A 14765-nucleotide genomic window follows, 5' to 3' on the forward strand; every position below is an offset into this window, starting at 1 on the left:
CTGTCTGGGCATCAGTCAGCTCCAAGGTTACATCTTTGTAAAGTTGCTCTATGTGGGCAGGAGTGCATTCATCTTGATCACTGCTGTAACCTTCATTGTCAAGATTACAGATGGTGTGAACGCCTTCACAAGTCCCTACAGTCGTGTTCTTGTGAATGGTGACAATGTCTTTTGCAAGGTTATTGACACTAGCTCCCGTTTGGGCCACTACCAGACTACAGGCCACCTACAGTCCCTTGCTCTCCAGAAATGATTCCGCTGGTTGAATTGACCCTAGCTCGCCCTGGCACTCTGTCTGCAAGTCTTTAACTTTCCCTGGTAGGATCATCTCAGACACAGCAGGGACCTCTTCCGTTTCTGTTAGGACTATCCTACAGTGAAATTCGGGTGTGGTCTTCTTGGCATGCTGTAGTGGATTGAGAGATACCTGGCCCAGTCGTACAATGATTGAGCAACACTGCTGCTTCCTGAGGAAGTCTAGCCCCAAATTGCAGTCAGGGCCTATGTCTGCTACCCGGAATACATGCGGGAGTGCATGATCGCCAATCTCCAATTCTATCTTTACTTGCCAAGAACAGGAACACTGCTTTTGTCTGCAAGACTCTTCCTGGATTCTGCATCTGTCAGTGCCAGTCTATTTCCTTTGACAGTATGCTTGAATACTCCAGCTTGTAAGATAGCTACATTGGCTCCTGTGTCAATGAGGCAAGTTATGTCTTCTCCATGCACCTTCCATGTAGGTATATCCCATCACTAGACATCCCCTCTATCTCTTTGTGTAGGGCGACTCGAATGGGCCAGGAGCTTGTTACTGTCAGCTGTTGGCCCGTCCATCTGACGCTTGCTTGTTTCCCTCGTGAGACAGGTGGAAGTTTTGACTATTCCTTTTGAGGTGTCCAATCTCTTTTCCGAAGTAGCATCGTCTCTCCATAGGGCATTGACTTCCAGGTTGTTTGTCCTGATTGGCTTGGTGTTCTCTTGCATGAAGGTTGCTTACCTCACTTTGCAACCTCTGTACTGTTGTCTTGAGTCCAGTTAGGGCTTCTCCGTGACCCGACATCCCATTGGCCACTGCCTTGATTACTTCTTCTGCGAGGATCTGAGTCTGTGTAGCATCTTTCCCGTAGACCGTGAGAACTCTTCGCCCTTGGGACACTCGCTGCTTCTCTGCTAGATGGAAGGCTTCTATCTCAAGGGCAGCCCTCAAGGCATCCTCATCCATCTGAGGTGCCATCGGGTATACAGTCAGACAGATATCTGAATCATCCAGAGTATCCAGAAATTGATCTCTCGCCAGAAAGTTCAGGACCTCAGAGGGAGCAGATTGATATGCTCGGCAGCACAATTTTCTTTTCTCATGAGCCAACTCAGGAAGCGTTTTGTCTCTTTTTTGCACCCGGTTTGTCAACTGGACACAGAAAACCTCCATCTGGTGCTCTCGGCTGAACCGCCTTGACAATAAATGGGTTACCGTTACAAGAGATTCAATGCGACTGGTGGCATTGTGCAACCATATCCAATATGCCGGTGGGTCATTTAGCTCCAGTAAAACAGTAGAAACACAGTCATAGCATCCCTTGTTAACCAGCAGTTCCAGGCAGTTCACGATTACAGACAGCAGGCGAGATGCAAACAGTTAAGCCAGTACAAGCAAGCATGCCTTCATTTCCATTTGCACATTTGAAATGATGGTAGCAGTGGAGAGGGATGTGGTTTCCTTGTCTTGAGTTCGATAGACAGCCACAAGCAATATCATCCGTTATAGTTTCTCCTTCCTTGGTCAGTTCACTTAAGTCAAGCCAGTCTGTAATCATTGATGAACTTCCAAAACTAGATACTACAGGTAACAACATATTTACAGGGTGAGGGCACAAGAGTTAGACACATCTAGTTAAAATTTTTTCAAAATCAACCCCATTTCCAGCTATCACATACACCACTGCCTTGCTGGTACCAGAATTGAGAGAGTGTGTAACTATTTCACATCTGTTACATTGTATATCCCCAGCCGTGATGCTGCGGCTTGTAAATATATCTTGTATGTGTAATATTTTGCAAATTGGAACTTGCTAGACACTTTCCCATTATATGTACCAGTAGTTGCTGCATTCCCGTGTGAGAATGAGAGTGAGAGAATGAATTATAATTGCATGTAGTACAGTGTATTTCTTCTTTTATGGAACAACAGTGATAAGTCTATGGATGTACCAATTTTGAAACTGTCTGTTGAGATTCTTGAGGTAAAGTTGCCATAACAACTAATATGCAATACAACAGCATTGCATATCATGCCGCTTTGTCATATGAATACTAAATTTTGTTATTGATTCATCCAGTACAAAACATTTGCAGAAGATGTTGTTCTCTCGGGTGACTACCCTGATGAGAGGATGTACTCTCTGCTGTTGTGTCGTTGCTTCTCCTAAGATAGAAGGACATAATGTTTACAACAACATGTCTCTGTTGCTTCACTGACAACTCTGATAAACGCACATCATGCATTGCGCAGTTTTTCCTTTCCATATTTGAAAGCATCTTAATGAATAATTAAACTCAAATATATTCTTGAATTGAGGGAATGTAGAAATAGTAGTAGAACACATCAGGAAAGTTTGAGGAAAATCAGACAGTCTGTTTAAACGTTATGAATCTTTCTTTTGGTGCCGCCAGCACCTGATAAGAAGAGTACCACTGTTCATGACATCATTTTAGGACAACAATATAAAGAAAATATGCTGTATTCATTACTTTTTCACCAGAAAAGTTGTTGATTTTCCACTTTGGAGAGGGTATACAGCACATTGTGCTACAGTTGGCAATATTTGCACAAGTTGTTCGTTTTGCAAAAATCATGTGACATCGTAAAAATTTTGAGAAAATAAAATTTCTGCAAAATGTATCACGCTGTACCCATAAGATTGCAATTTTTATCTCTGATATATTTGTCGTTCAGTTCTGTATTCAAGATGATGAGCATATGTAACCATTGTTTAACTTGCAAGTACATGTACATTCACTGGCGTAGCCGGGGGGGGGGGGGGGGGGGCGATGGGGGCGGTCGCCCCCCTAAGATTTGGACCGGGGATTTGGGAGGCGAAAAAAAAAATGCGTGTATACTGTATGCATGCACATGAAGCGGGTCTCCTTTGCAACCTTTCATCCAATAAGATATTTTTTTTGAATATTTCACTCAAAGTGTGCACCAGATCGTTGAATTTCAATTCAAAATATGCAAAATCTCTCGTGCTTGGGAGGGGATATCCCCCTCCCAAACCCTCCCCCTCTGACTGTGCCTCTTTCCCTAGCTTAATACACTTTTTAGATTTACACACACACACAAAAAAAAATTATGAATAATTCTGAGTGCGCAAGACTTATCACTTATATTCCGAAAACTCAAGGTTCCCTCATGTATAAGGGGAATTTCCCCTTTTAATCGACCCTTTCCTCCCTCAGTCCCCCCCCCCCCCCATCCGTTTTTTTTTTTCTTTGGTGATTTCCCAATAATGTTGATTCCATCAAATATGCGTAAACGAGATATCTCAATTTCAACCTTAAAAAGGCAAAAGCTCCATCGGAAGGGAAGGGTGGAGATAACACTCGCCCACGCCTTCTCCCTTCTCGCCCGCCCCTCCCCCCCCCCCTTTCCGCCATGCATAGAAGTAGACTGTGGCTATACCCAGATCGTTTTATTTCAATTCTAAAAACGCAAAGAGCTCCGCGAGCGGGAGGGGGAATCCCCCTTCCCCTAAGCTCTACCTCACTAGACTTTATACATACACACAGATGGTGCACATTCGGAATAAAAGCTAAATTCCGTGATTTTAACACTTATGAAAAAGTATTGCACCAAAAATTTGCACCAGATCGCTGAATTTCAGGTCTGAAAACGCAAAAATCACCTTCGTGTAGGAGGGGATATGCCCCTATCTACACCCTCGTGTGCATGCTTTTTCTGTTTGATTGCTGAACTGCAGACAGCGTTCATGATATTCAGTGTAAGAATTAATACAACAAGATTACTTAAATGATACCATTTTATAGGCAAATTGTTCAATAATAATCTACACTAAAATATACTGCAACCTTAAACAAGTGGGACTGTTTCAACTCGTTAAAACACGCAAAAACATGCATCAAATTGCACCATTTGCGACATCAAAATGCAAAAAGTTCTCACCGCGGGAGGGGGGACACCCCCCTCCCACACCCTCCCCTCCCCCTTCGCTCGCTCGGCTCGCTCGGGTTCAGTCGCATTCATGATATTCAGTGAAAAGAATCAATACAAGAAGATTATTTAAATGATACCATTTTATAGGCAAATTGTTCAATAATAATCTACATCAAAATATACTGCTGCCTTAAACAAGTGGGACTGTTTCACGTCAATAAAACGCGCAAAAACATGCATCAAATTGCACCATTTACAACATCAAAATGCAAATAGTTCTCACCGTGGGAGGGGGGACACCCCCCCCCCCCCCTCCCACACCCTCCCCTCCCCCGTCGCTCGCTCCGCTCGCTCGGGTTCAGTCGCGTTCATGATATTCAGTGAAAAGAATTAATACAAGAAGTGTATTTGAATTATACCATTTTTATAGGCAAATTGTTCAATAATAATCTACACTCAAATATACTGCTATACCTTAAACAAGAGGGACTGTTTCACGTCAATAAAACGCGCAAAAACATGCATCAATTTGCGCCATTTGCAACATCAAAATGCAAAAAGTTCTTACCGTGGGAGGGGGACACCCCCCTCCCACACCCTCCCCTCCCCCCTCGCTCGCTCCGCTCGCTCGGGTTCAGTCGCGTTCATGATATTCAGTGAGAAGAATTAATACAAGAAGTGTATCTAAATGATACCATTTTATAGGCAAATTGTTCAATAATAATCTACACTCAAATATACTGCTATACCTTCAACAAGTGGGACTGTTTCACGTCGATAAAACGCGCAAAAACATGCATCAAATTGCACCATTTGCAACATCAAAATGCAAAAAGTTCTTACTGTGGGAGGGGGACACCCCCCTCCCACACCCTCCCCTCCCCCCTCGCTCGCTCCGCTCGCTCGGGTTCAGTCGCGTTCATGATATTCAGTGAGCAGAATTAATACAAGAAGTGTACTTAAATGGTACCATCTTATAGGCAAATTGTTCAATAATAATCTACACTCAAAAATACTGCTACCTTAAACAAGTGGGACTGTTTCACGTCGATAAAACGCGCAAAAACATGCATCAAATTGCACCATTTGCAACATCAAAATGCAAAAAGTTCTTATCGTGGGAGGGGGGACACCCCCCTCCCACACCCTCCCCTCCCCCTCGCTCGCTCCGCTCGCTCGGGTTCAGTCGCGTTCATGATATTCAGTGAGAAGAATTAATACAAGAAGTGTATTTAAATGGTACCATTTTATAGGCAAATTGTTCAATAATAATCTACACTCAAATATACTGCTATACCTTAAACAAGTGGGACTGTTTCACGTCGATAAAACGCGCAAAAACATGCATCAAATTGCACCATTTACAACATCAAAATGCACAAAAGTTCTTACCGTGGGAGGGGGGACACCCCCCTCCCACACCCTCCCCCCCCCCCCCTCGCTCGCTCCGCTCGCTCGGGCTCGGTCGCTTCGCTCCCTCGCAGACTAACCGCCCCCCCCCCCCCCCCTAAGATGAAATCCTGGCTACGCCGTTGTGTACATTGTATGGCATACATGTATTACAGCGGTTTGTGGTAAGTCAAGAGCTCGAATTAAGCCCGCCGCACAATATGCGACTTTCGGTCGCACGACTAAGCGACTTTGGATCTGAAATAAACACGCGTGTTTATTCTGAGGCTGTTGTGATTTTTTTTTTAATTTAAAGTGTGTCAGTTGTGCGACCGAAAATCTTGTAGTGTCCGATAAGGTACAAATGAAATTGTTCGCACCCCACACCAACTGCCCGGGCTTCCTTCTTAGTTTGAGAGTAGCAACGCTCCACATCCGTCAGAATTCGGCTCACAAACACCATTGGGCAGGTGACACCATTCATAGTTTGGGACAAATTTGTCCTAAGTTTAACTGGCTGGCGTCGACGTGAAGCTCAGTCTTAGCGCCAGTTACAAAATGTGACTTTACTGCATAGCTCGTCAACGCCTGTCGCAGTGCGTCAACAATAGCAGGTGACGCAGCGTGCATGCCCACTTGGTTCCACTCGTGTCTAGCTCAGCGATAGTTGCGAGATTATCGATGAAACGCCCGCAGTAATTCACGAGATTGCGAAATAACCTCACGTCTTCTTCTTGATGTGTGTCTACCTTCGACTCGTCAGGTGCGATCCCGTCAATGGACACCGTGAAGCCGAAGAACTTCGGGCTAGGCGACCTGAACTCGCATTTGTCGGCATTCAGCGTGAAGCCGCGTTCCTTCAAGCGCTCGCACAGCGCGTGGAGCTGGGCGTCATGCTCAACAATCTTTTTCCGTAGACGATGACGTCCAAAATACTGTGAACGCCCTCCAGTCCTGGGAGCGGCCGCTGATGCCATCGAAGGCCATTAGGATATGTGGCAATTAACTTCTAGCGGCGATCCGCGTTGTTGGTGTCCGTGTACACCGCATTTACTTTATGGTGCATTTGAAGAAGCTCGAGTGTTTCAGCCGTTCGTCGACTGAGCAAACATCTGCTGTCACCATCGACAATGGTGAGTGTAGCTTGCACAGACTTCCCGTTGTCTTGTGGTTGGGGCATAATCAGGAAGGTCGGCGATCACTATCCTTCCTCGAATGCCACGCCACAGCACCGACGATGCCGATCGACGCTCTTGAGACGACAACCATAATAAAGTATGTTGTGTCCGTTCATGTTCACAGGCGTTCGCGTGAGCATGGCATATGCGTTTTCAAATCAAATCACTATATTTGACCCCCGGGGAGCTCGAGCTGTACAGCAGCTCGGCATTGTGTGATGTTTGTACATTCGATTGACGGACGTCCTTTTCGCCCCCTTCTCAGGACAAGTTGACATGTTGTCATCGACCACAAGCACGATGTTCTCAGTAAACGGTATTTCGTGGCGGTATCCCTCCAATTCTCTCTCTCCTGAAAGAGAGGCACAGTATAATGTATTTCTCTCCTCCATCGTCCCCAGATTGTGATACTACGGTATGTACTGAGCTTGCCGCCATCTGAACTTGCTTTATTGAAAGTTCTTGGTGGGCTACTTAGCCTCTTTCTCATCAATCAGGAGATAATACTGTGAGTGTGGGTAGTTTTTCATCTCTATGGTCAAGGCTAAGCTTAGTCAGTGGTTCGGAATCGGGAATCGGCTCGACTTCTGTCATCACTGTCGCTAGGACCTTTTCATACACGAGCTGCTGCCTTTGCAGATTTTGAGAGATATTGACCAAACAGACCATTATCATTTATTCCCACATGCCGCTCATGAGGCTTGCTGCCGATGGATTGCATGTCTTACTGATTCTTTTTGACGTAGGAAGTTTCCGTTCCTTCGTTTTTTCATGAGGTGTGCAGGATTCTGCTCCAGCTCTCATTCAGCGCCATGGAAATTGGGCCTGATGTCACTGTAGTAGATCTTCTCATGATTGCTTCTCCTGCTTATTAATCTTCATAGAGCGTTTACGAATGAGTCAGTGTCGACGGAATTCGGCAAATCGATGTGCATGCGGCTTGTGTCGTTGGGCATGTGAACATACACCCATAACGTTCCGCACGACTGCCACCTTGTTCGACATTGCAGTGGGCCAAAACAGTCTATCTCTGCATGCGTGAATGGTGGCTTAGTTCCTCTGACAGCAGGCTAGACATTTTATTTTCCGACAACATGTCGGACTGCAGCTCCACCCCTGAGGAATGCGCACGTATTTACATCCACGTCATAATTATTATCTGCACCACAGTGGCCTACTAGGTGGTGATGATGTTTGATAATGAGTCTGGTTACGTGATGGTTGTGTGATAGTATTATTAGGGGTCCTGGAGGCAAATTTGATGGGAGCTCTCCCATTCGTCCACGGACTGCCATTGGAAAATTGCCGTCCAGGGCCCTGTTTCATAAAGCTGTTCGTAAAGTTACAAACAACTTACGAGCGACTGGTGATCAGTTCTGATGTGCTATACTTATCAGAATTTCCCTAATTCAGCCCAAGAACTGATCACCAGTCGCTCGTAAGTCGTTCGTAACTTTACGAACAGCTTTATGAAACACCCCCCCCCCCCCTCCGGTCAGCAGAGAATTCCTTGAGCTATCCAATCTTAATGACTCTATTTTATGCAGCACGCAGGTCCTTACGTGTTAAGTTTCCCTGACCGATTCTTGTACCTTCTTGTATCTTCTTTCACCTTGCATCGGAGGGGAAAAACTCTTTGGAGCGAAGAAGCCACGCTACGCTCCTTTTCTCTTTGTCCCATGAAGAGCATCTTTAAGGTAGGTCATTGTCTTTGTTGGGACTTCTCCGGTAGACTTGACTACTCCTGTCTTCTTGACTTCAGGATCTTCCTCTTGCAAGGCTAGCAACACATCCTGTGCTCGAGGCAATGAATCCTCTTCCCCTCGCAAGAATTCCAGACAATGCAGCCATCGAGATCTGCTGATTAACTACAACTGTATTTTGATCTCATCCCACGGTATTCATCAACTGCAGGATTAATCTCTGTGCCCACATTTCGCCACTGGGACATTCTGGGTGGTTGTCTTGTATATTTTTGCTACCCTGTGACGTATTGAATCGCCTGCTCTCGTTCCTGGTACAATGTATACTGTAGGACGTGACAGCTGTCAAGTCAAGTCAGTCCAATAAACTTTAAAGGTCACTTCAATGCGCAGTTCCTCCTGAATCATCCGGTCCATGTCAACTTGCCGCACGAGGAATTTAAGTGACCTTGAGAGGGCGTGGACGCTGTCTACTTTTAATTTTGTGTAACTTCTTTTGAATCACAATTTTTCTTCGGTTCTTTGCCAAATCATTGAGAGCATTCAACAGTACACATTGCCTTTTGATAGGTACAAACGTTCATACCATAGGCGCTCATTCAAGTAATCAGCTATGCGTAAAGTAAATTCACCAATGACAATCAATTTTCACAAATGAAAATCAATACTCCTTCAATTTTCGCTATATTTATATATGCAACAAATTAAAGTTATTGTAAGGTATGATCAACATCTGGAAAATCCAATGCATTTACGCTTTCCAGAGTTCTCCCTTTCAACCTCACAATGTGCCCCTGAAGGAATCGGAATGTGTTGAGAATCCTTTGGTCCTTGTCATCCATTGGTGTGTCTCCGGTTCCCTTGCCAGACTTAGGATGAGTCAGTCGGCATAGATTTAAGAGAATCTGTTAGCTGTTCAACTGCAAAGAGTAGATTTCAAACGGTATACCAGGGATTAAATTGAGGTCACGAATATAAAGGTATAAGTAACAACTGTATTAAGGTGCTTCCAATCCAAGAAAACAACATCCTGTGTAGATTAGAAATAGTATATGAAAATAAATCAGATTTTAATCTCAGATTTGATATCTCGAAGTAATGGTATTTTAATGCTCCACAATGATCAAACCTTAGTTACCCACCAACCCCCCCCCCCCCAAAAAAAAAAAAAAGTTTGGAAACGAATATCTCTGTGAATGACGTTATTTCAGGTACATTCTAATTATGTTGAGGATTAGAAATAGAATTATAAAATATAGAAACATACTGAATACAGTATGTGTTGAAAAATCAACACAAATATATGGCTTATCAATGCAGGCAAGGCAGATTCTTCCATGTTTTCAGAAAATAATTGCGTCAGAAATTGCATTCCTTCCTTATATTTGATCTTATAAGTTAAAGGGTTTTCTTTTTTTCCCCCACAAATCATATCATTGTGTATAACAGCGATTCTTTTCCACTTTAGGACTATTTAACATTTAAGTACATGTACTCGTTTAATGATGCTTTTCAAAATTTTGATTTCTATTCAAAATTGAGAAATTGGAATTCGTAATTCCGTGTGACGAGACAGGAGGTGTTGTATGCTGACAGTGTCATTTTAACAATATTGTACATTCACAGTGTCAACGAAAGCCCGTGTTTTCGTGTCATGCGAATGTCTTAATGGTCCGTGATTCCATTTATATTACATCTCAAATCATGTACTGACTTAAAAGAAATAAATGGTGATAAAATGGTGATAGGAGCATGAGCATGATAAGTATGTTCATAACCTGGGTGTGAACTGTCAAATTTTGACTTCCAATGGTTTTTCTCTGTCACTTGATGCGTTTTACATTAGATTTTACATTCAGTAGTAAGAGTGAGTGATAGCAATGTTATGTCGTCTGCTGGCCTTGAACTCATGATCACGAATCATTTCAAAAATCTGTATAGTCCTCTTTGAAAATTATGTACTTCATATTATAACTTCGTTTAGTGCGTGTATGAATTAGTTAACTGTTACTGATGTTAGGATTCATACGTTACAACCTGCCTTTACGGGGGAATCCGTACTTTGGGCGAAATATTTGATTCCCCCTTTGCGTTTTCAAGCTTGGTTACGAGTTTTCCTGTACCCCTACACTCTTGAAACTGCATGAAAAGAAACGTAGAGGGCAGCAGAGAATGTCGCGCTATAGGGCTCACACCTGTAAATAAAATGGAATGTCCCAGACCCCTTCACAAATTCGTACCAAAGATACCAAAATACATGTAAATGAAGAAAAAATTAATAAAAAAATCAATAATGCAGTTTGGAAAAAAACTGAATAGCTGCAGATATTGGGTATGAATTCCTCTACAAACTGCATTTTGGTTGGAGGATGAAAGCTTTTCTCATGGGATTTGAAGGGACTATGTTTCATTGGGTGCATGTACAGAAAATAGGTGATATTTTGAGTAAAAAGAACTAGTAGTCTGGCTTTGCGGACCCTTGGACAGAGTTTGAGCTGAATAACCCGCCTTGGGAATTTGATGGATGAAAGGATTAATCTCACTTGTCCAGGTTAGTGAAGATGAAACACTTCATGTCTCCCAGCTATTTCAGAGAATTTTTTTGAATTTCAAATTTTAATACACGTCTCTATGTGGAATTATTTACCCGTGTGAGCCCTATAGGAAAGTTCTCTTAAGTATTCCGCCACATGGATTTGTCATACAATTCATCTTAGTTCATTTCAATGCGCTAAGGGCAATTGTTAATGTACAGAAAAAAATCTTTGATGCAATATTAATAGTATAAAACAAAGGAAGTAATATCCTTTTGTTATACAGTAAAGTTTAATTAGGCTACTAGTTGTCATCAGTTAGGGGGTCAACTGTTTCATTAAAATGTTGTTTGTATTTATCATAAAATTCCCTCTAATTACCGAATTATCATAAAAATATAAACAAATTATATAATTCCCCCTTTGCTCCAAAATAGTGTTATATATATATATATATATATATATATATCTTTTATGTGTGTGTGTATGTGTGTGTGTGTACGCGCGCATGTGGTTGGGTGTGTGTGTGGGGGGGGGGGGAGGGGTTTGGGCGTGTAGGGTCGATGGGTATGCCCACCTTATGAAAATCCAGAAGTGGTCATCATCGCTTGGTCGGGAGATTCAAAACATATGTTACGATGATGTCTTTCCGCTGGCTCCATGACTATCACATCCGACGATCTCTCCTCATAAGATCACGCCCATCACGTCTAACTCTGACCAATGATTGGTCGATCGACACAAGTCGGATTCATGGAATTGGGGTACGATACACATCGGTGGGTTACCAACAGAAAAAAAAAATACTTCCGACGAGTGACAGAATCTGATGATAAGAAAGCATATTATAATAGGTATATGATGCGCTAATGAAAGTAAAATTTAAAGAAAAAATGTTGAATCAATTGACATCGTCTTTATTTTCTCCTCAATATAAATTCAGCATACAACAGACAAATAGTTGGTGATTCATAAGATCATGGACCTGTACTATACATGGGCATTCATCGCTCGTTAAATAATTCATGCATCTGTTTTTGTTACAAGTGCTGTAAAGAAAAAAGGAAAGACAGCGCTTTGAGAAATCTGAAACTACATGCGCCGATGATAGCAACTCTCTTAAATCAAGAAAGTTTCTTATGCAGTTGTAGTGTGTATTGGAAATCTAAATTGTTCAAGCAATTTCATTAATTTTGTGAAATGAGAAAAGAGAAATCAAATGTCTTGGCACTTTGATTAAAATTTGTAATCTCATTTTCCCAATTTTCGCCCATTGTTTCGGAGTTAACGTGGATAGTAACGGTAGACCGAATAAGACAGAAATGAGGGAAACGGTTTTTGATGCACGATTACGCAATCGTCACTGTCCAAACATCTAAATACACTCATTAAGATGCACATACTCAGTTGGCGGCAAAAATGATGGGATCAAAGAAAGACCTCCGTTCGTAGTCCATTATGATGTATAGTAGGTCCGTTCCTTTACACTTAAAGTCATTTATGCTTTGCCTTTGTTTTTTTCAAACAGCTCTTTTTAGTAGGCCTACTTATAAGAGCGCTTCATTTCTCTCTCCTTGTATTTGCTACCATTCTAGAGCATTCTATACCTTTGCTTCCATGTTGACATAAAGCGTTAGATCAAGGAGGTTCTAGAGAATGGAGTCACAACTGTCTCATTTCCTTTACTAGATGTTCGATGCCGCCGCTCAGAAATATTTGAAGCATGTGCCAAACAGGATCTGCCACGCAGATAGGAAGACAATTGACTCGTGTCTCATTGCATAATCACCAACCACTTTCAAAGGAAGATATGTCTTTGTGATGGTAATTGCTTTTCGCTATCCCTTCTTATAAAAGGTAGGTGGTACAGACACGAGGATGCGCGAATAGAAATTGAGCAAAATATGCTGAAATAAAGATGAAAATTATTCGACTGGGCTTACCCGGGCACTAATCTGATATATCTATCAATAAAGAATTATACTTGAAGATTATTCCATATTCGTTTCATTTGTGGAAATTAAGCGGAAAAGTGATAAAATCAGCTTTCCAGGATTGTACAGTTTTCAACATTTTCACATGATACAGCTCTGATTTACACTTTTGCACACATTTCTGGACGGAATTGACTTTTGTTTTACATGCTTTATCATTACGTAAAAATTCATTTCATTTGATAAATAAATAAGCAAAATATGGCCAACATTATGATAACGTTCAAAATGAATCTTCAGAATGCTCAGCAAGACGGCGGCTTGGAACATGATCATCAAAGGCACAAGTGCACCTGTGGAATTCTTTTGTACATCAATAGAAATCTGACAACTGTTTGAATAATTGCAGCCAGTTGGAACTCCAATGTATTAAACCTCCTCTCAGATAGAGCTCCACATACATTAAAGGGACATTCCGGACGATTTTCATAATTTCACATCATGATTGTAGTACATAAATCAACAGCTCCAGGTATAGATTCGTGGAATTTGTTGTGGTCCTTGAGCAGAGAAACCAATAAATTGAAAATCTTCAACAAATTACACTGAACAGTGTTGATGACGTCAGAGCCTCATATATTTCAGAAATGTAGCAGTGCAATTCCATTACAATACCACTTGCTCAACAAGTTCACCTGTGAAGAATCTATGCATGCCTTTTTTTTTTTTTTTTTTTTTGTTCTGCTTCCGTGAGCCCCAACTCATGCATTCTTATGATGAGGCTGCCATGTCATCATCCTTGTTCATTGCAATTTGTTATAGATTTTGAAAACATTCTCATTCCCCAATCACTATAAATTCTGAAACTCTGTACTCAGTTTAACTGATTTATAGTTGTTCAAATGTAAAAGTTTGAAAATCATCCGGAGGTCCCCTTTATCGCACCTTCCTTCATCATAGATTTTGCACTCGGATTTATCCTAACAAACCCGCAAACCATGCTCAAACCCTTTTCCTGCTATTCACTACCTCTATTTTAGAATGTGAGCTATAATACAAACTTGAGACATCCCTGAAAATAACTCGCATGTTCTCTTCCTCTGTATCTCGCTGAATGACCAAGGTTATCCTTCGTCTGTTGCCCTTATTCTATTGCAACCTACTCGTAATGTTCAACACGCAATGCAAGGCGTCTTTTTCGGCAGAGAGTAAAGATTCGATTGCAATAATAATACATATGTTATAATAATAATGATAATGATAATAGTAATAATGATAATAATGATGATGATAATATTAGAGGCAAACAAGATAACCACATCCCTGAAAGAAATATCAATTCTACATGGATCCTACAACTGTGACAAGGCACATAGCGTCTGAGTTTCCTGAGGAAAAGAAAAGAGAGAACATCTCTGAAAGAGATATAAGTGAACATCTATACCAGCTTGCTCTTACGACTGGGACAGGCGTCTCGAGTTTCCCTTACCTGTCTCTCTGCAACGATACGCAGGCATGTGTAAATATTCATACATACATACATCATTGCACACATCATTCAGTTCAAACAGCTGTGAATACACGGTATACAAGGTATACAATGTAACATCTACACAATACACGATGTGTTCAATAAAAAAAGAATAAAAAAAATAACAGAACATTGACATGATTGAAGTCAATATAATATTTCCTGTTTGTACTTCATACGTTGTGAGGATGCATGCGTACCTTTATTCTCAATACCATAATAGGAGGAGTGAAAAAAGTAAGATATTCGATGAAACTATGACTTCAGCCTACTACTGTACACCCATACATGCATAGGCTCTTTCACGATGCAAATGATTTGACCC

The sequence above is a fragment of the Diadema setosum genome, chromosome 11 (genome assembly GCF_964275005.1).
Source record: "Diadema setosum chromosome 11, eeDiaSeto1, whole genome shotgun sequence".
Classification (NCBI taxonomy): Eukaryota; Metazoa; Echinodermata; class Echinoidea; order Diadematoida; family Diadematidae; genus Diadema; species Diadema setosum.